The sequence below is a fragment of the Protopterus annectens genome, chromosome 3.part1, assembly GCF_019279795.1.
Source record: "Protopterus annectens isolate FY-2018-M chromosome 3.part1, PAN1.0, whole genome shotgun sequence".
In the NCBI taxonomy this organism is placed as follows: domain Eukaryota; kingdom Metazoa; phylum Chordata; order Ceratodontiformes; family Protopteridae; genus Protopterus; species Protopterus annectens.
The window spans coordinates 605255216-605275957 of record NC_056732.1 but is presented as its reverse complement, the minus strand read 5'-3'; positions in this window follow the sequence as shown (position 1 = coordinate 605275957).

Genomic DNA, 20742 nt, shown 5'->3' with positions numbered 1-20742 from the left:
GGACTCAACAAATGTGTGTGGCTCTTTTATCTTGTATTACCAGACTTCTTCAGAACAGTTTCACTATAAAATCACCATTGTTTAATACATTTACAGTTCCCTATCACTAAAACTTCTGAACCAATACAAATTCATTGAGCAGGTCTTAATTTCAGCAAGACTTCAACAGGCAAGCTTTCATTTATTCCTGGGGAAGAATTTGTATTCAAATTAAATTTGCCAGAGTATGTATCTCTTTTTTTCTACCAGTACATTTAGATTGCCCGCCTGTTTTTTTTCCACTGAGTCATTAACAAGAAAAGTAAACTTACGTTTTACCAGTATGTTAACTGATGATCTATTTCTTATAGCACTTGCATGCTCTAATATTACAGTAGACAATTTACTAATGGTCTTCCTTACATAAAATGTGTGAACCACATCATACAGATAGCGAAGTGTCCACTTTTTTAGAATTACAATTTATGCATTACATTCAGCCAGCATATCTTTCATAGCCCTGAATATGTACTGCTTTACTGTAGTGAATAAATCAGCATGCCATACAAAAAACTACAGACATGTCCAAAGAATGTGCAACGAGTCTGCATAGTGACTGGAAGAGAAGCACTAGCAAAGTGCTGAGTTAGATATGTGCACTGAGTAGAACAGTTAGATTTGGAAGAAGTTATTTTTTTTAGAAAGTTGGCAGTTTTACAGGCAATAGTATGACTGGAAAATGCCCAGCAATGAATGATACCAAGAGCAGTATTGACAAGTTTTGTTACTGACTTTTACAATGATTCCTACAAAGACAGTATTGGTGATCTTAAAAAAGAAAACTGGATTTGTGAACATTTGTGGAGAAACAATGTGTTGTGTGGACTGTACAGATAATAGTAGAAACAGTTTCAGTTCTGATTATGAGGTTAATGCAGATAACTGCATTTTTAATCTTAGCAGCCATGTATTTCATTTCACAAAAAGGCACTGTTAAGTAGAGGTGTTTAATCCTTCTAGCAGAATTACTGTAGTACTTACCATTTATGATTTTAAATTATATGCAAGGAAATTTAATCTTTTTTATTTGCTCATATACCATTACAAGTGCAAAGCATGCAGTTCAGTAAAACTAATTTGTTTAATCCTGTAGTACAACGAGTTTTGAATGTATTTGAACTTATTTATATAGATGATTTTGTTTTATTTCTATAAATTAAATGAACGTAAAACTGTGAACAAACAAAACTGTATGAAAAATATAAGAAATATAAAAGCTGATAAGGATGCGGTTATAGCAATTATGAAAACATCCGATTATAAAATTAAAATTAATGCCCTTTTGGATGACGAATGTATTTATTTAGAAATTATTAGAAAATTTATTAACCAGCCATGGGAGAGTAGACTTAGAGTTATTGGAATTGTTTCATCTGGGAAACATTATTCCTGAGCTATTCAAGTTTTTTTCAAGTGGAATTTTCTAAGATTGACTGTCAGTATTTTCACAAATGTTAAAGAACATAGTAAGTGAAGCTAGGTATTATGTTTGCAATAGTTCACAGGAATCTTAGGAAATACAATTTATGCCTTGCCAGTGCCCAACCTTAGAATATATCTTCTTTTTCAAGGAGGCCTAGGCCAGTCAAATTAGGGATGAATCTGTGAAGGTTTGAAGGAAGATAATGGTCACAGTACTTGATTTGTAGCAAGAGCCTATTCCAGAGGTGGGAAAGACACCGCATAATGAACTTTTTCCTCCACAGTGTTTTATTTGATGATGAAAATTTAGATGACTAGTTCTGGCATATGTGGGACTATTTGATTTGTGTTAAAATAAGAGATCCAGGACCATTGGTGTCTAGTGGCACAGATCACACCTCAGAGGTCTATAGGTTACTGAGCAGTGGGACAGTGAGTCCAGTCTTTCCTCATATAAAACCCAGTGATCACCTTAGTTAGGAAGGTTTGGGGTCTTTCTAGTTGTTTGAAATGTCTAATAATTTAGTATATCCCAAAGAGGGCATTATATTACTATGTTGAATGTAAGGGGACAATGACTTCTTGAGATCTGGATGATGATCCGATGACATTTGGCAAGTTAGCTGTACTACTTAGAAGGACTTTTTGACTACTGTGCATGACGATCAAAGGAGTGGGAACTATCAATTCAAGTCTGAAGGTCTTTAATAACATTCTCATTTTGAAATTGGGTGTTGTCTGTGTTGTATTCTTTTGGAGTGGTTGCTTACCAAATGTGACAATATTTTGCTTTTTAGCATTTAATTTGAGCCCATTTTTTTAGTAGAAATTTTAGTGAAATTTATAGATGTTGTACATCACACTTATGCTCCCTGAGCCAGGCATAGGACATAAGGGGGATGTACAGACATACATACCTCAGAATTTCTTTGCCACCAATCTGAAAGCCATTATTGATCTGAACACTCTTTCTGTGCTGCTGTCTGAGCCATGTTTCAGATATGTGGCCCATTGCAGTTTCTTTTTATCTATTTTTATTTTCATTTTGGTGTGTTTATATGTCATCCAGAAAGGTAAAATGTCAGTGTGGGAGGCAGATTCCCCATAACAATTGTCACAAACGGTGTCTCTTCTGTTTAGGTGCTTCTCACAACCATATGCAGTGTTCTATCTAAGACCCTATGTCGTCATCTTTCCTCCTTGTTGATTTACCTAGAGAACCAATGTCTTAAATTGTTGACACAAGGTATTGTGGCAGAGTTTTCCCATCCCAATGGTAAGCCACCTGCCAAGAAAAAGGCCCCAAACCTCTGGTCTTATTCTGCTGCTGTCCCACCACCCCATATTTCTCTCTCTAGGCTGGTGAAAGCCCAGAGGATAATTCAGTTTTCTCGGATTCCTGTGCCACAACCCTGTCAGACTCCAGCATGGACTTGACTTTTCACATGTTCTCAGAGGCTTTACAAACATCCACTTCAGATGTTGAGTGGGAACCTTGGCTGATTATATCAGGAGGAGATTACTACTACATTGGTTGAGTGTTTGCAAGGGTCTGAACCTCCTAGGGTTTTTCAGCCAGATGTTTCACAGAAGAAAAAAACAGAAAAATTAGCATATTTCATCTACTGTTAAGGATCTTCAATGTGAATGGCAGGATTTCCTCCCTGGTTATCTACTAATCGTAAGAGGCCTGGAGAGCAAGAGTCCTCTGAAGAAGATTTGGATTCTGGGGAAGAGTCTTTGGTATGAACTTCTCAAATCCCTTCTCTTTTGGATTATGGATTTGAGGAAGAAGATTCTCCCTTAGAAAACCTCTCCTATGGGGACATTATTTCTCATGTGATGGGATATTTCAAATGGGATTGTTCTCAGTTTTCTGATATTCAAAAACAGTATCATGAACATCTCCAAATGGAGTTGGTATTTCTTTCCTGCTTTCCTCTTCATAAGTAAAAAAAAAAAAAAAACTTTCCTCCTATTTTTTAATCTTTAAATTCATGTCTAACTAGACACCAGCTGGCTTCAAAAATGTGTGAGAAGTGTGGGCACAAATTATCATTATTTGATGCCCAACCTTTATGTCCATATTGTTTAGGCCCTCAACATTTAAGATTTGGATGATCTGCAAAAATTTTAATCCAAGGACATTAGCAACTAGGAAAAATAAATTAATATAAAAGGGTTTACTTCCATCCTCATTTGGCGAGGCTATCTCTGGGGCTCCATCCCCCAAAATGAAAATTAAGGAGAACTTGGCTAAGTCTCCAAGGCCCTCTATGTCTTCAATGGCTTCATTGGAGCCACCAAAGGAAAAATCTAAAACAGATCTGAAATCTGCTCAGGTCCTCTCACTCATTTGGATCTAGCAAGGAAATCTTCAGCTGTTCAAATACGAAGATTCTACCGAGAACGAGATAATGTGAGAGTGTTCAATCTCGCCTTTGTTCTTACACATGGGTTCGGAGCCGATCCTCGGCTCCGTGCCGGCCGACTGCAAGCTCTGCATCGAGAAGAAGCTCGAGGACATCTAATACCCACAATCCCCCTCTGCCTTTACCTCAGATCTAGTTTGCCGCTGCTGCATACGCATCGTTGGAGACTAGCTCGAGGCTGTACAGATAAGATTTTTATCTATTCTGTTTAAATTTCAGAGTATTTTATCTAGTTACTTAAAGTATAAGAGTAGGTGTGTGAGTCATCAGGAATTCTCGATAATTAGAATAGTTAACTTAGTTAACTTTCGAGTTTAGAGTTTTTCGGGGCCTACCCCTTCTTGGACTTGTGACTAGAAACTTGTTATAGTCTTGCCTTTAGGCAGTTCGGATTTGACAATTTTGACTAAAAGCTTGTTTTAGTTAGTATCAAACAGACTCTTATTACCGGATTTGACACTTTACTGGATTGGACTTTTTACTGGACTGGACTGTCTTTTCATTTCTCAATATGTCTGAAAAGATGAAATCTGGCTTTAAACGTTGTCAGTGTGGCCAAAAAATCGGTCACAGACAACCACAGTTCCTGTGTCTACTGTCTTGGCCTCTCCACTTACAAGAGGACTGCTCTATTTGTCACTCTTTTAGTGGGAGGGTCATGACAGATAGGCGAGAGGAAACTGATGGATAGAGGATTGCTGAAACCCTCTTTCCAGGAGGCTCTGGATGCTTCAGACCAGGCATCCAAGTCTTGAAGGGGTCAAAGGCATCGAGCCAAAGTCATCGGCTCCGAGCTCTTGAGTCTAGTTAGATCACCGGTTCCACAGACTTCGGGCGAGTGTTCAACTGTTGGCAGTTCCGAGCCTCGAGTCTTGGAACCGTGGAGCTCCTCCACCGACTCTGCTGAGGTCGGCTCCGTCTTCGATCCCTTCGACTCGTTCTAGAGCCCTCTCCGACACCGGCGTGGACCGTGTGGTGCAGAAACTTATGGAGCAACGGCATCGGCCTGTCCAAGCTTATTCGGTCTCCTCTCAGTTGATGTCGAGACTTGAAGGCCTGCCACTATCTCCATCTGTTCCTCCTCCGAGACCTGTTCAGTCTTGAGCCGGAAGAAGCTGACCTGATGATTGTGGAGCCCTCGGTGCCAGAACCGTCTTTTTCTCGCGGCACCGTTTACCTCGACTCCATCCGATCCGTGCGGAGTCTCGGGCCCGAAGATCTGTCCTTGGTTCCGGGAGAGTCGGACCGATGTTTCGATTCCGACTCTCCCTCTCGGGCCTCGGCGGATCGATTCGGTTCCGTCCCTCGGGTCGGTGCCGGCTCCTGTTTCGGGATTCTTCCCATTTCTTGAACCGGGAGATACCTCGACTCGGGACCCGGGGCCTTCGACCTCATGAGGAAGGTGTTGTCTACCCAGACAACCACATCAGCAGGTACAGCTTCTCCTCCTGCAAAGGACCGTTATCCTCCTCTGCACCCACGGCCACGTCCAAGCGTCGGGCACCAGTGTCTCAGCCACCCCTGGAGGGTGCCCCTCTTCCTCGGAGGCTTCTTCGGATGCTCCCACGAAGAAGTTCCTAGGAAAAGACTGTGTAAGAGGAGACACTTGGATTCTCCACAAGAATCCTTGACATCTGATACTGACTTAGATGAGTCAGAAGGGTCCCCTAAGTCACCTTCAGAGGATGTCTCTTTTCTGACATCTTGGAGATCCTTAAACAGAGAGGTGACTGGCAAGCCCTCCCCCCTTCTGAGGATGAGTCAGTTTTGCTGAAGGCATTTGGTGCCCGTCCTTCCTCCTCCTGGGTCACTCCGCCTTTGATGAGTTAATGGAATTAATTGCTCGAAGGCGGGAGACTCCTGACACGGTGGAACCTGTCCCTAGGAAGCCAAATAAGTACATCACGGCACCACAGGACAAAGCTTACCTTACCAAAGGAGTTCCAGTAGACGCCATGGTGGTGGCAGCGGCCACGAAAAAGGAGATGTCGGAGTCTTCCTCATCTGTCCATCCGCCTAACAAAGATTCTAGGACCATGGACAGATCGGGAAGCGCATTTTCAGTTCAGCGGCTTTCTCTATCGTTCCCTGAACTATCTGACCCATTTTACACGTTTGCAGAGGATCTAGTCAAAGAGTTGGGAGATACCCTCCAGGGTGCTACAGATGCCGCTGTCTCAGAGAAAGTTACAGCGCATCTCAACACCCTTCGTCCATTGTGAACTTCGTCCATGAGGCTGATATCCTATGCAGCGAAGGATCGAGTACAGCGGCTTCAGCGATTGCTCTTCGTAGGCAATCCTGGATGCGCTTATGTTCGTTCTGAAGCCTTCAAGTCTTCCTTTACTAACGCCCCATTTGATGGAGCCACACTTTTGGCCCTAAAGTAAAGGAGACCCTTACCGGTGTGAACAGGAGGGAAAGACTCTGTCTGCTGTCGGAGTCCGTTTTCACCTTCTCCAGACCGTACCCCAAAGGGCAGCGTGGTGGGAAAATGTGGTTTGAAAACCCCAAGGATCTTTTCAAACACACAGGGTGATGCCCCTCTAGAGGCAGAGAGGGGGCAGAGGTGGAAGACGCCACCCTGGCAGAGGGGTCCGCAAAACCAAGGTGACAGGGATAACCTCCCTGGCAAACCTTTTCAGCACTCCTGAGAGGAGGCCCGACTGTCCTGCTCTGGAGGCAGTCGGGTCGCTTAGCTTTATACCCTCAGGCCTGGCAAAACCTTTCTTCAGACAATTGGGTAAAAGCATTGTTACCAGAGGTTACAAAATCCGTTTCTATCCACCCCATTCCAAAGAGAAAACTCCCAGATGTGCCACCCCATCTGCGAGACCCAGCAGCTACAGAAATTTCAAAGCTGCTAGAAAAAGAGTCATCCAACCAGTCCCAGCGGACCAAATAGGATTCGAACTTACTCAAGGTTCTTTTTAGTTCCAAAGAAAACAGGGGACTGGAAGCCAATTCTGGACCTAAGTCATCTCAACACCTTTGTCAAGAAGGAAAAGTTCGAATGGTCACGCTTCAATCGATCCTTCCATTCTTACGGAAGGACTGGATATGTGCTCAATAGATCTGAAGGACGATACTACCACATCAAAATGGCCAGGGCGTCCAGAGATCACTTGCGCTTCCGGCTGGGAGCCAGTCACTATCAGTTTCGAGCCCTGCCCTTTGGCCTGACCACAGCCCCAGGGTCTTCACCAAATGCATGGCAGTGGTAGCGTCTCATCTGAGGTGCCTAGGATTCCAGGTGTTTCCGTATCTGGACGACTGGCTCCTGTCTGCCACCACCAGGTGTCAACTGATACAAGCCAGGGATTACTCCCTACAACTTTGTACACACCTTGGCATTTCAGTAAATTTGAAATCTTTGCTACAGCCATCACAGCATATCTTATTCATAGGAGCGGAATTAGATACGCGTCAGTTAGTTCTAAAACTTCCGACAGAAAGAATAGTAGCACTTCAATTCAACATTTCCCTTCTGCTGTTGTCCAGAAAATCCCCAGCAAAAATTGTTCTGAAAGTTTTGGGTCTCATGGCAGCTTCTCTCATAGCAATACCATTGGGAAGACTGCACATGAGAGTGCTACAATGGCTTCTATTTGCACAATGGTCATTCCAACAACTTCCATTGACTCACAAAATATTGATAACGAAAACATGCAAATCACACCTAATGTGGTGGTTACAGACTTGCAACCTATCCGGCGGAAGACCATTTGTGCTACCCACACCGTCAGCAACGATAACCACGGACGCTTCCCTGATAGGGTGGGGGGGCATCTTTCAGGGACAGACAGTCCAAGGCGAATGGACCAATCTGGAGTACAATCTGCACATCAATGTTCTGGAGTTGAGGGCAGTGTTCTTGGCGTTGCAACACTTTGCTCCCCTTCTTCCTCCAGGGACCATTGCAGTTCAGACAGACAACATGTCCGTAGTCTGGTACATAAACAAGCAAGGGGAACCAGGTCTTACCAACTATGCAGAGAGGCCATGAGAATTTGGCAGTGGGCAGAGTCCACCGTCGCTTTCTGATAGCGCACATCCCGGGTCATCCAACGTCATAGCCGACAGGCTGAGCAGGGCAATACTATTGCCTCACAAGTGGTCCCTCAAACAGTCAGTTGCGGGAAGGATTTTTCGCAAATGGGGCCAGCCTACCTGCGATCTGTTTTGTCTCCAATGAACGCCAAATGCAGGAGCTACTTTGCCCTATTACCCTCCAGGGAAGTCCCCAGGGACGCTGGTGCACGATTGGCCCCGGTCTCCTATATGCTTTTCCTCCATTTCCCCTGATTGCAAAGTTTCTACAGAAAGCAAACAACCTTCAGAGGACTATAATTCTCATTGCTCCGTTCTGGCCTCGTCAAATTTGGTTTCTCTTTCTATTGCATCACCGCATTCGGGGACCTTGGATGCTGGACCCAGAGCCAGATCTACTGACTCATTCATCAGGAGTTCCTCACCCATCCCTGGAATCTCTCCATCTAGCAGCTTGGCTGCTCCGCTTCCTTTAGCCAGGTCAATTCCCCTTACATCGGCGGTTCAGGATATTTTGGTAGCTTCTCATAAAGTTTCCACTACAAAGACTTACACCAGTAAATGGAAGTTTTGTCTTCTGGGCGAGTCACATCAGTTGGACCCTGTTACAGCTCCGTTAAACAAGGTTTTAGAATTCTTGACTGAATTATTTCATGAAGGAGCTTCCCGGCTACTTTAAGAGTACAGTTAGCTGCCATTTCTAACTATCATATAGAAGAATGTGGTGCGCCTATTATGGCTCACAGACTTTGTAAAGCCTTTTAAAAGGTTCCTTTCATATCAGACCACCAGTCAGAAGTCCGACATCACCGTGGAATTTAAATTTGTTGCTTTCTAAATTGATGTTGCCACCCTTTGAACCAGCTTCAAGTTGCACGTTGAAATTTTTGTCATGGAAAACATTATTTCTAGTGGCCATTACATCTGCTAGGCAGTGTCTGAGCTTCAGGCCCTTTCGGTCAAACATCCTTATTTAATATTTCATTCTGACAGAGTATCCCTACGCACTAATCCATCCTTTCTTCCCAAAGTTTGTTCCTCTAGTAATATCAATCAGTCCATTGAATTACCCACCTTCTTTAAAAATCACTCTAATAAATTGGAGTATATGTTGCACAAACTAGGCGTCCATAGACAACTCAGATTTTATTTGGATAGAACAAAGATCACAGGAAATCTGATCAACTATTTGTAGCTTTTGCTGACAGCAGAAAGGGTCTTGCAGTTACAAAGCGAACTCTTTCTAAATGGCTAACTGACTGTATCACATATGTTTATGAAGCCTCTGACCAAACTTTATCTGCAAAACCCAGAGGACATTCTACCAGATCAGTGTCTACATCTTTGGCTCACGCAGCTCGCTACCTTTAGACACTATTTGTGCGGCTGCTACTTGGGCTAAACCACATACATTTATCTCTCATTACAAAGTGGACAGGGTTTCTAGGGATAGGGCAACCTTTGGTTCCACTGTGCTCAAGAACGTTCTCCCTTGAGTTCCTCAGGATCATGGAGCTAGGCGCTACCCATGTGTAAGAACAAAGGCGAGATTGAACACTCTCATAAAGAAGTTATGTCCTTACCATAACGTTCCATGTGGAGTGTTCATCTCGCCTGTTATTACACCCACCCTTCCCACCCTTAGGAAGAACGTTCGATTTGGTGCCTGGTCTGGAGTATTCTCCTTCTGCTGTTGCAGTAGTACTGTTACTATCATACTCAGGGTATGTTTGTATATATGTATATTTATGTATATAGTGGCATGTGTGCGTATGTCTGGTTTGCTTGCAAACTAGATCTGAGGTAAAGGCAGAGGGGGATTGTGGGTATTAGATGTCCTCGAGCTTCTTCTCGATGCAGAGCTTGCAGTCGGCCGGCACGGAGCCGAGGATCGGCTCCGAACCCATGTGTAATAACCAAGGCGAGATGAACACTCCACATGGAACGTTATGGTAAGGACATAACTTCTTTTTCTCTGAAGTTGGACCCAGTTCCTAATAGGATTCCCTCTCCCTTCCTAGAGCGATGCCATCCAACGTCATCGAGGTGTTGGAGTTGACTCTGAGGTTTTTGGAGCAGTCTCTGCCCCTTGGCACTTAAGCATTGGATATATTGGCTCTGGTTTATGCCTCGGGGTATTGCTCTCAGGGCAGAGGGAGGCAGTGAGCCAGAAGCCTGTCTTCTCTGAGCTGATGTCTTTTGCTCCGGAGTGGTCTGCCATAGTGGTTTTAAAGAGAGTGTTTTCTCTTCCGACAGGATGGACAAATCCAGCCCCTTCAGATCTCCAATCCAGTTCCCAGATGTCTCTGCACTTGGAGCCATATAATTTTATGCCACAGGGACAACCAGCTCCAGGCCTCCAGATCACACAACAGGGTATTACAGTCTTCTGACACTTAACCATATCACCCCCATCTAGGAATTTCCTTGGAAGAGGAAGTGCAAGAGGAGACACTTGGACTCTCCACGAGAGTCAGTCACTGAGGATACTGATTTCAATAAGGGAGAAGAGTCCCCATGATCACCTCCAGAAGACTTCTCATTTGGAGACATTCTCAAGATCCATTAGCAGAGACCTGGTTGGTAATCCACCCAACCCTTCACTGGAGGAACCTGTATTTCTGGAAGCCTTTGGAGCTGGCCCGTCTACCTTCTGGGTTACTCTGCCCTCCTTTGATCTCATTGATTTGGTCTCTAAGTGGGAGTGGAAGGAATCTGACTCAGCTGATCCGATCCCTAAGAGACCAGATCAGATTTTGGCTCCACCTATTGAGAAGGAATTCTGGATTAAGGGGTGCCAGTGGATGCCATGGTTGTGGTGACAGCTACTAAGAAGGAACTCGCTGAACAAAATTCCTCTGTCCATCCCCGTAACAGGGAGTCTAGGGTGATGGACAGGTTTGGGAAGTAGGTATATGCATAAGTCACATTTGCCCTTAGGTCGCTGAACTATTTGACACATTTTACCAGACTATAAAAGGGATTTGATCAAAGAACTTTCAAAATCCCTTTCAGGGACCATTACGGCTGAGACTCGATCTTCTGTGGCCTCTCAGTTGGCTACCTTCCAATCCATTTCAAATTTGTCCATGAGGCTTATCTTGCATGCAGCGAAAGGTGTTTCAGGGGCAGCAGATTCAGGCATATCCATAAGGAGGCATGCGTGGATGCACTTATGTGATTTTGTGAAGCCGTTCAAGTCCTTGTTCATCAACTCTTCCTTTGACAGCAGTTCGTTATTTGAGTCAAAAGTGAAGGACACACTGTCCAGGTGTGAAAAGGATGGAAAGACCCTCTCTGCAGTGGGTGTACGTTTTTTGACCCCACAAAGATCCTTTTCTAGGAATCAATGAGCTGGTTAGAAGATGTGGTTCAGATAGTTTCAGGGTCCTTTCCAGGATACACGTGGAGATGGTTCCCATAGGGGCAGAGGAGGGGGACTCTAATGGACGACGATGCCATCATGGCAGAATAAGCCCACTAAACCAGGAGTCCAGAAATTCTTTCCCTGATAGGACCCTATCTGTGCTGCAGGAAGGAGGCCTGACTCTCCCCCCACTGGAGACAACTGGGGGTAGACTATATCTGCACCTGAGAGCATGGCTAGATTTAATGAGATACTTGAATGCAAGGAATTATTTCTAGAGGTTATACAATTTCCTTTTCCCTGCCACCTCCAACTGTATGCAGGATTCCCAATGTTCCAACCAGTCAGAGGAAGGTGACAGCAATAGAAATACAAAAGCTGCTAGAAAAAGAGTCATCCAAGAGGCCCCACCAGACCAGATTGAATCCTAATCTTACTCAAGATTCTTTTTAATGCCAAAGAAAACAGGGGCTGGAGACCAGTTCTGGATATCAGTGAACTGAACAAATCAGTTCAATGTACAAAGTTTTGGATAGTCATGGTTCAGTCCATTCATCCCTTGCTAGGCAAGGACAACTGGATGTGCTCAATAGACCTTCAGGATGTGTACTATCACATAAAAATGAACAGACAATCCATAAAGTGTTTACACTTCCAGCTGGGAGCCAGTCACTATCAGTTCAGAGTACTGCCAGTTGGCCTCACCACAGCCCCCAGGGTGTTCACCAAATGCATGGCAGTAGTAGAGGCTGACTTGAGACTGCAGGGATTACAAGTGTTTCCATATGTAGATGACTGGCTTTATTACTGCCCTGACCAGGCATGTACTGCTACTAGCAAGAAATCGGGTGAGCTATGCTTGATGTTCATCGTGTTTAACTGTTGCAGTCATGACTGTAGGGTTCTCCCCTGCTGGCAGGCAGTCCTCAGTCGGCCAGAATCCCAAAGTCTGGGTCTGGCGTCGGCTGCTCAGCCATGCTCCCTGACGTCAGAGCACCAGGAATACAAAGCTGGCAGCCGACGCCATGTTCTCCAGTCTTTCTTGTCGTGCGGTGATAGCAGTTCGCAAGTGCTGGTCGGCTGACTCCTGGCAATTTTTTCTTGCTCCAGTCCGATGTCAGAAAAAGTTAATAATTGTATTTCATTTGAGAAGCAAATACCTCATAAGGATTTTCATTCTTACTGTATTCCTTGCTTAAGCCCTGACCACGACGTAGCTAGTTGTCAGTTTTGTGCTAGATTTAATCAACGTACTATTAAACGTAGGTACGATTTTGCATTTCATTACTTCGGTAGGCATTTTAATTACAAAATATTGTTGGACATGCTTCCAGCTACCGGAGTTCACAAATGACGCAAGGATAAAGACAGGCCTCCAAGGTCCAAATCAGACGATATTGTACAAGCAGAGCCAGCTTCAGGTTCGGCCGTCGTCAGTGAGGCGCTTTTGCAGCCCCTGTCGTCGGCCATTTCAGAACCGATGGCTGAAACGGACTCCCATGAGGAGCCAACTAGGCCTTTGAATATTTCAGTTGCAGGACCTTCGGACAATGCTCCTTCGGATGGGTCCAGAGCCCCTGTGCAGGTACCGGCTTCTGAAGGGGTTTTCAGGCCTACTCAGCTTCTGATAAAGACAAAGGCAAAGACTCCTTCCAAATCAAAGACTACAGCCCAGGCCTCTTCTGATCCGGGTCCCAAGTCTCAGAGACAGTTACTTAAGATGGCGGAGGACTTACTTACTATGATTAGGGGTTCACATCCCCCTCCAGATAAAAGGCCAAGGCAGGAATTGTATTATGACTCCTCTGATCAGGCTTCTGTTTCTTCAGTTTCTTCTTCTGACCAGGATTATTCTTTCCCTCCTTAAGAGGATTCTGATGCCGAGGAATCCATTCCTTCAGCTTCTCCCCCTGAGGATTTTTCTTTTGGGGAAACTTTACATGAAATGAGGGAACATTTTCACTGGGAAGGACAGGAGTACTCGGAATCTAAGAAAAGACTTAGGGATTTTCTTCTTCTTCCCCAACATAGACCCCTGGCTATCCCTCCTATTTTGGATATTGTGGATGATGCTTTTTCGGAGGCTAACTTAACTCCTGACTCTTTTCCTCCAGCTCCTGTTAAGCCAGACAGATATTATAGGGTTCCTGATTCCCACCAGTTTTTATACAAGAATCCTACTGCTGATCCTGAAACCATATCTCAGGGCCCTAAGGCGGTTAAGGCCGCTATTGCTAAAAAAAAAAAACATTCCCACTGAGAAGGATTCCAGATCTTTAAAAAGATGGGGCAAAAAAGTGTACACTTCTGCAACTTTATCTATTAGGGCTTTAAACTGTCAATTTCACATGCTGAAATACCAGCAATTTCTTCTGTCTGTTTTGAAACAAAAGCTAACTTCCATTTCCGCTTGTGCAGATGATAAGGAATTACATGACTTAATGCATGTCACTAAACAAGTAGGGAAGCATGGTTTACACTGTGGTTTTGATGCCTTGGAGGCTTCTTGTAGGGCTGCTGCCTCTGGCACAGTCATTAGAAGGCATGCTTGGTTAAAGGAACAAAACTTGCCAGATCAAGTAAAAGCTAAGTTATTGGATGCTCCTGTTCAACATAATGTTTTGTTTGGATCTAAGGCTGAAGAGGTGATAAAGAAGATGGAGGACAAGGCAAAATCCATGCAAACGGTTAAGGATTTCTTACAAGTACAGCCACCCAGATTTAGTAGGAATTGGCCTACTAAAAATTGGTCCTTTCCCAATTCAGACAGGCCTCAGAGGGGTAGATACAAACGCTCCCGAGGAAGGCCCCAAATGCAAGCCTCTTATAGACCAAGACAGTGGACTGCTTCCTCCCCTAGGGGAGGAGAGGACAGGTTGCAAGCTCATAGAAAACAGGCTCAATGACTCCCTCTGTTGGGCTGCAGGAACTTCTTGCCTGGAAGCCCCTCTCGGAGGAAAACTTTCTCTTTTTCACCTAAATTGGACTCATATAACCCAAGACAAGTGGGTTCTGGATGTGATTTCAAGAGGTTACAAATTCCATTTTCATACCCTACCAAGACCAAGCAGATGGCCGGATCTACCAAAACATCAATGGTTAGAGGCCTTAAACCAGGTGGAAGCCCTCTTGGCTATGAAAGCCATAGAACTGGTTCCACTTTCAGAAATGGGACAAGGTTTTTACTCAAGGCTCTTTCTAGTCCCCAGAAAGCAAAATTCATGGAGACCCATTCTGGATCTGTCAGTCTTGAACACTTTTCTCGAGATACCAAAATTCAAGATGCTCACTCTACAGCAGCTACTTCCAATGCTGACCAAAAATGTATGGATGGTAACTTTGGATTTAAAGGAGGCTTATTTACACATTCCCATCAGGCAGGAGTGCAGAAAATACCTCAGGTTCAAGGCCGGATCGAGGCACTATCAATTCTCTGCGCTGTCCTTTGGATTGTCTACTGCGCCCAGGGTCTTCACCAAATGCCTGGCTCCAGTAGTAGCTTATTGCAGACTCAAGGGAATTCAAATTTACCGTTATCTGGACGACTGTCTTATTCAGGCAGACAGCAAGGATGTCTTACTCCAGCATCTAGAATTTGTTCAAAAATTTCTCAAGTTCCTGGGATTCACTGTAAACATAAAAAAGTCAAATTTGACACCCTCACAGCAGATAACTTTTCTGGGTGCTCTTCTAAACACAACAACCCAGATGGTTTTTCTGACATACAAAAAACAATTACAGCTGGCTTCAACTTTCAAAACCTTGGCATCTTTAACTCGGCTATCTGCAAGGAAATTCCTGCAGGCTTTGGGTTACATGGCCTCCTGCATCCTTCTCGTACCATATGCAAGACTACATATGAAGAAAATACAGTGGTACCTAAAAAGTGTATGGTCTCAGCATTGTCACAGTTTAGACATACAGATCACCGTCCTGCCCTGTCTTCAAAAGGAATTCCTTTGGTGGTCCAAGGCATGTTCTCAAAACAAAGGGAAGGCCTTCAGTCTGCCTCCAGCCAGTCAGATACTAACCATCAATGCCTCAGATTATGCATGGGGAGCCCATTTGCAGGGCAACTGTCTGCAGGGCCTTTGGACAAAGGATCAGAAGCACCTGCATATCAATTTAAAGGAAATGTTAGCCATTCAGAATGCTCTATTGGCCTTCAGGAATCTTCTACAACCAGGACAACTACTGATACGGACAGACAACACCACAGTTATGTGGTACATAAACAAGCAAGGGGGATCACATTCCTATCCCCTTTGCAGACTAGCCATGAATCTATGGAATACAGCTCTAGCTTACAAAGTGGACCTTCAAGCTCAGTTTCTACCAGGGAAGCAAAACCTCCTGGCAGACAGTCTGAGCAGGAACCTGTCAGACCCACACGAATGGATGTTGGACACCGAAATATTCAAGATGATTACAGCAATCTGGGGATGTCCTCACATAGACCTCTTTGCATCCCACCTCAATCATCAACTACAGATTTTTTGCACAAGGACATTCCACGAACTAGCTTGGAAAGTGGATGCACTATCATTCAGTTGGAGAAACCTCTTGGGGTATGCCTTCCCACCTCTACCTCTTCTTCCACGGGTGTTATTAAAGATTAAACGGGACAAGCCCAAGATGATAATTTTACTGGCCCCAAATTGGCCTTGACAGTTTTGGTACCCAACTCTGAAAAACCTTTCTCTGGATCCCCCTTGGGTTTTACCTCAGACTCCGAACCTTCTGTCCCAACACTAGGGTCAAGTTCTGCACTCCCATGTCAAAACTCTCAGCCTGGCTGCCTGGTTAATCCAGGGTCTATGATTCATTCTCTCCTACCCAAGCAGATTATTGATGTCATTTTAGAAGCCAGACGTCCTAGCACTAGAAAATCTTATGCAGGAAAATGGAAAAGATTTTGCACCTGGATGCAGGCTCAGGATTCGGATACTCTTATTCCTAACATTCCTCTGATGTTACTTTATCTGACAGACCTCTTACATAAGGGTCTCTCTTTTTCTTCCATAAAGATACAGACCCTCCAATCTTTTCCCACCAGCTCATGAGACAGTTTCTCAGAGGAGCCAAGAACTTAAGGCCCCCTAGATCTCCACCCATTCCTGCTTGGGATCTCAACTATGTTTTGGAAAAACTCACCTTACCTCCTTTTGAGCCTGCTGCCACATCTGACATCACGTTTTTATCTTGGAAGACAGCCATCCTGTTTGCTCTGACCTCTGTCAGGAGAGTTTCAGAGTTGCAAGCTCTCATGGCTGTGGAACCTTATATTATTTTTCACCAAGACAGGGTGTCTTTAAGGACTAATCCTACTTTCATGCCTAAGGTGGTTTCCAAAGTGGCTTTAAATCAAACTATTCACCTGCTAACTTTTTTCCCCAGTCCTCAAAATAGGGGGGGAAAGGATCTTGCATTCCTTGGATGTACACAGACAACTACATTTTTACCTGGACAGAACCAAGGACATCAGGAAATCAGAGCAATTGTTTGTTTCTTATGCTTCAAGTTCCCAAGGTAAAGCCATTTCAAAACAGACCATTTCTAAATGGATTGCTCATGGAATCAGATTTTGTTATTCACACCATGGAAAGCAAATCCCAGGGAGTATAAGGACTCACTCTACCAGAGCTGCTGCCACTTCAGCTGCCTTTCTCAGGGGAGTTCCTACCAAAGACATTTTGGAAGCTGCAACTTGGAGTTCAGTGCATACTTTTTCTAAGCACTACAGTCTACCTCTCTACTCTAAGTCTAGGGCAGGCTTTGCTTCTGCAGTCTTGCAGGGCCTTTTAGCCGCCCCCTCTACTTTATGACCACCTCCCTTTTCTTCTGCTTTGGGATTCTACCCTACAGTCATGACTGCAACAGTGAAACACGATGAGCATAGTACAGTTGTGTACACCTACCATAAATGTAGATGTTCGAGTGTCTTCACTGTTGCAGTCTGGGTTACCCTCCCTCTTGTCCCCTCTTATTTTTTCTTTTGTGTGGTTCCCTTCTTCACCCTTCTTCTGAGGTGTATTTGCAAAGGGTATGGGATTTTACTCATTTTGGAACACCTGACATCTGGGGCAAGAAAAACTGGAGAACATGGCGTCGGCTGCCAGCTTTGTACTCCTGGCGCTCTGACATCAGGGAGCATGGCTGAGCAGCCGACGCCAGACCCAGACTTTGGGATTCTGGCTGACCGAGGACTGCCTGCTGGCAGGGGAGAACCCTACAGTCATGACTGCAACAGTGAAGACACTCGAACATCTACATTTATGGTAGGTGTACACAACTGTACTTTCTCCTCTGGGGATAAGTATAAACAGTTACAACCTACTCAAATCTTAGAATTCATAGGAGCAGTCTTCAACACGACATAAGTGACAGCTTATCTTCCTCTCTCAAGACTACAGACAATACCTTTCAAACTTTTAGAGCATGAAATCTGGAGAAAAAACATTAATAAAAGTGTGACAATGGCTCAAAAAATAGGGACACTGTTTAAACATTGCTCTTACAAACTTAGAAAGTTGAGAGAATAATGGGTTTTACATTAGAATGAATTTTCTGAAGGGTATGAAGTCTGAAACTCAAATGTCTGACATTATTTTCTAACTTCAGTCTTCAATGATTTGCTACTAATTTGCTAGAAAACCACAATTTTATGAAAAATAGATTAAAAATATGAGGCAAAATACTGGCCATTCTGTGAAAATCTGTACAGTTGAAAGCTATGTTACAGACTGTCAGTTTCCATGTCAAAAGAATAATTTGCAGTACCAAAATTTCAACCCACTTAATTCTTCAAGCCTTGGAGTTAATGTCATCTGCCATTATCTTAGTCCCTCTAGTAAGATTTCATATGAGAATTCTTCAGTGGACATTAGCAGCAAAATAGTCAATTATTTCCCACCGCATGACAACAAAATAACAATCACTCAGGCAAGCAGGAAATACCTTTGGTGGTGGATTTAATTAGATCAGGTTGTACAAGGTTGTCCTTTCATTCTCCCTCAACACAAGGCCATAGTGACCACAGATGCTTCCCAGATTGGGTGGGGTTGGGGGCACTGCCTGGGGAAAACAGTCCAAGGCACATGGTCCCCCGAAGAGGCCAATTTGCGTATCAGTGTTCTAGAGGTGAGAGCAGTACTTTTAGCATTACAGGTCTTCCAAGATTCTGTCCCTTTAGGGACAGTTGCAATTCAAACAGACAGTATGTCAGTGGTTTTGTACATCAACAAACAAGGAGGAGCCAGATCTAACCCCTTATTCAACCGCTTTCTGATAGCAATGCACATTCTGGAGAAGTCTAATGTGATATACAAATTGAGCAGGTTCATTCTTCTATCTCACGAGTGGTCTCTCAAAAAGAAAGTGACAGATATGATTTTTCATCAGTGGGGCCAGCCTTGCTACTATCTTTTTGCATCTCCCCTAAACAACAAGTGTAGCGGTTTCTTTGCCCTCATATTCCCACCAGGGGAATCACTGAGGTACGATCTACTCTGGCCACCGGTCTCCTTTATGCCTACCCCCATCTCCCCAAATTTTTACAGAAAGCTGCTCAGTTGAAGAGCAAAGTCATCCTCATTGCTCCTTATTGGCCTGAACAAATTTGGTACCCCTTTCTTTGGCCTCATCTAATTTACCCATCTTGGATTCTGAATTCAATTCAGGGCCTTCTGTCTCACCCAACAGGCATGACCCATCCGGAAATCTCAAATCTTAAGCTAACAGAGTGGTTTGTCCAATTTTGTTAATAGCCAGACAACCGATGCCCTCTTCCCTGTCCATCATATACTTTTATCTTACCATAAGGCTTCTACAAGAAAACTTTATAGAAGTAAATGGAAAAGGTTTGTTTCCTGGGCACAACAAAAATGCATCGACTCCACAGTGTGTATTTGATTTTTTGGCAACAATATTTAATGAGGGAGCTAGTTCCTCAATGATTAAAGTTCGGTTAGCAGCAATCTTTAATTTTCATATTGGATTTGAGAATTCTTCTCTGGCTTTGTTTAAACTTTGCAAGACATTTTTCAGAGGCATGCTCCTACTGAGACCCCCATATAAACACCCTTATCCACCATGAGATTTGAACTTGGTACTGCAAGCATTGACTCATTCCCCTCTTGAACCAGCAGCAAAATGCAGTCTTAAGTTTCTGACCTGGAAAACTATCTTTCTAGTGGCCATTACCACTGCTAGAAGAATTTCGGAACTTCAAGCGTTGTCATCTAAACCTCCCTACTTTATCTTTCATACAGATAGTGTCACTTTATGTACCAATACGTCTTTCCTTCTCAAGGTGGTGTCAGAATCCACTATCAATCAGTCTATTAATTTGCCAGTTTTCTTTCCTAAATTTGCAAACAAAGCTGAATATATGTTGCATTTATTGGATGTTCACAGACAGTTATGTTTTTACTTACATAGAACAAAAAAGATTAGGAAGACAGACCGATTGTTTACATCCTTTGCAGATTCTAAATTGGGCAAATCAGTTGCAAAGGTGACTTTAGCCAGATAGCTGACAGATTGCATATCATTTATTTACAGCAAATTGGGACTGTCCTTACAAAGACCTCTAAGAGCCCATTCAACTGGGTCCATGACTGCTTCAGTATTTCTCTTTAGACTTTTCATGGATGACATATGTGCAGCCGCAGCTTGGTCCAGTCCTCATACCTTTATTACTCAATACAAATTGGATCTGGTCTTGAGGTGAAGAGCAGTTTTTGGCTCAAATCTGCACAGGAATATCCTTTCTTAGAGTCCACCTGGGATTTTAGGTAGCTGAGGACTATGTTCCACCAGTTGAGGATAAAATGAAAATTGACAACATTAGATAAAAAGTCATGTACCTACCATAACGTTCCAACTGTGTTGTCCATTTTCATTCTTCCTCAACTTCCAATCCACCAACCACCATCCATTGACATTACTGAATTCTGGAAGAATGAGAAAATGTTAGGACACCATTGTCCTTAGTATTGAGCTCCAGATGTAACCTTTCTGTTAAGAAAGTTGTAGTGATTCTTTCTACTTTATGTAAGACAGCAAACAAGATTTGAGGTATGTTAGGGGTTAGGGCATTATGCATAGGGCAGAAATGCAAGAGATTTTTGGTGGCCACACGCTTTAGTAATGGCTGAGTCAGATCCGAATCCAACAGTTGAAGAACGAAAATGTACAATATAAATGGAACTTTATGGTAAATACATAACTTTTTTATGATGCAGCTGATGCTTACTCTAGGGCTGCTGCCGTTGCTTCTGTTTGAGATGTTATTCTTGGCTTTGTGCCCAGCCCTTACCTGGTGATAACTAAGTAGTTGGATGCTTTTCTTGATAATAAGAACCTTTTGGTTCTACTCTTGCTGATGAATTTTTAAGTCCCTCCTGGATAAAGACAAGGCCTTGCAGGTAT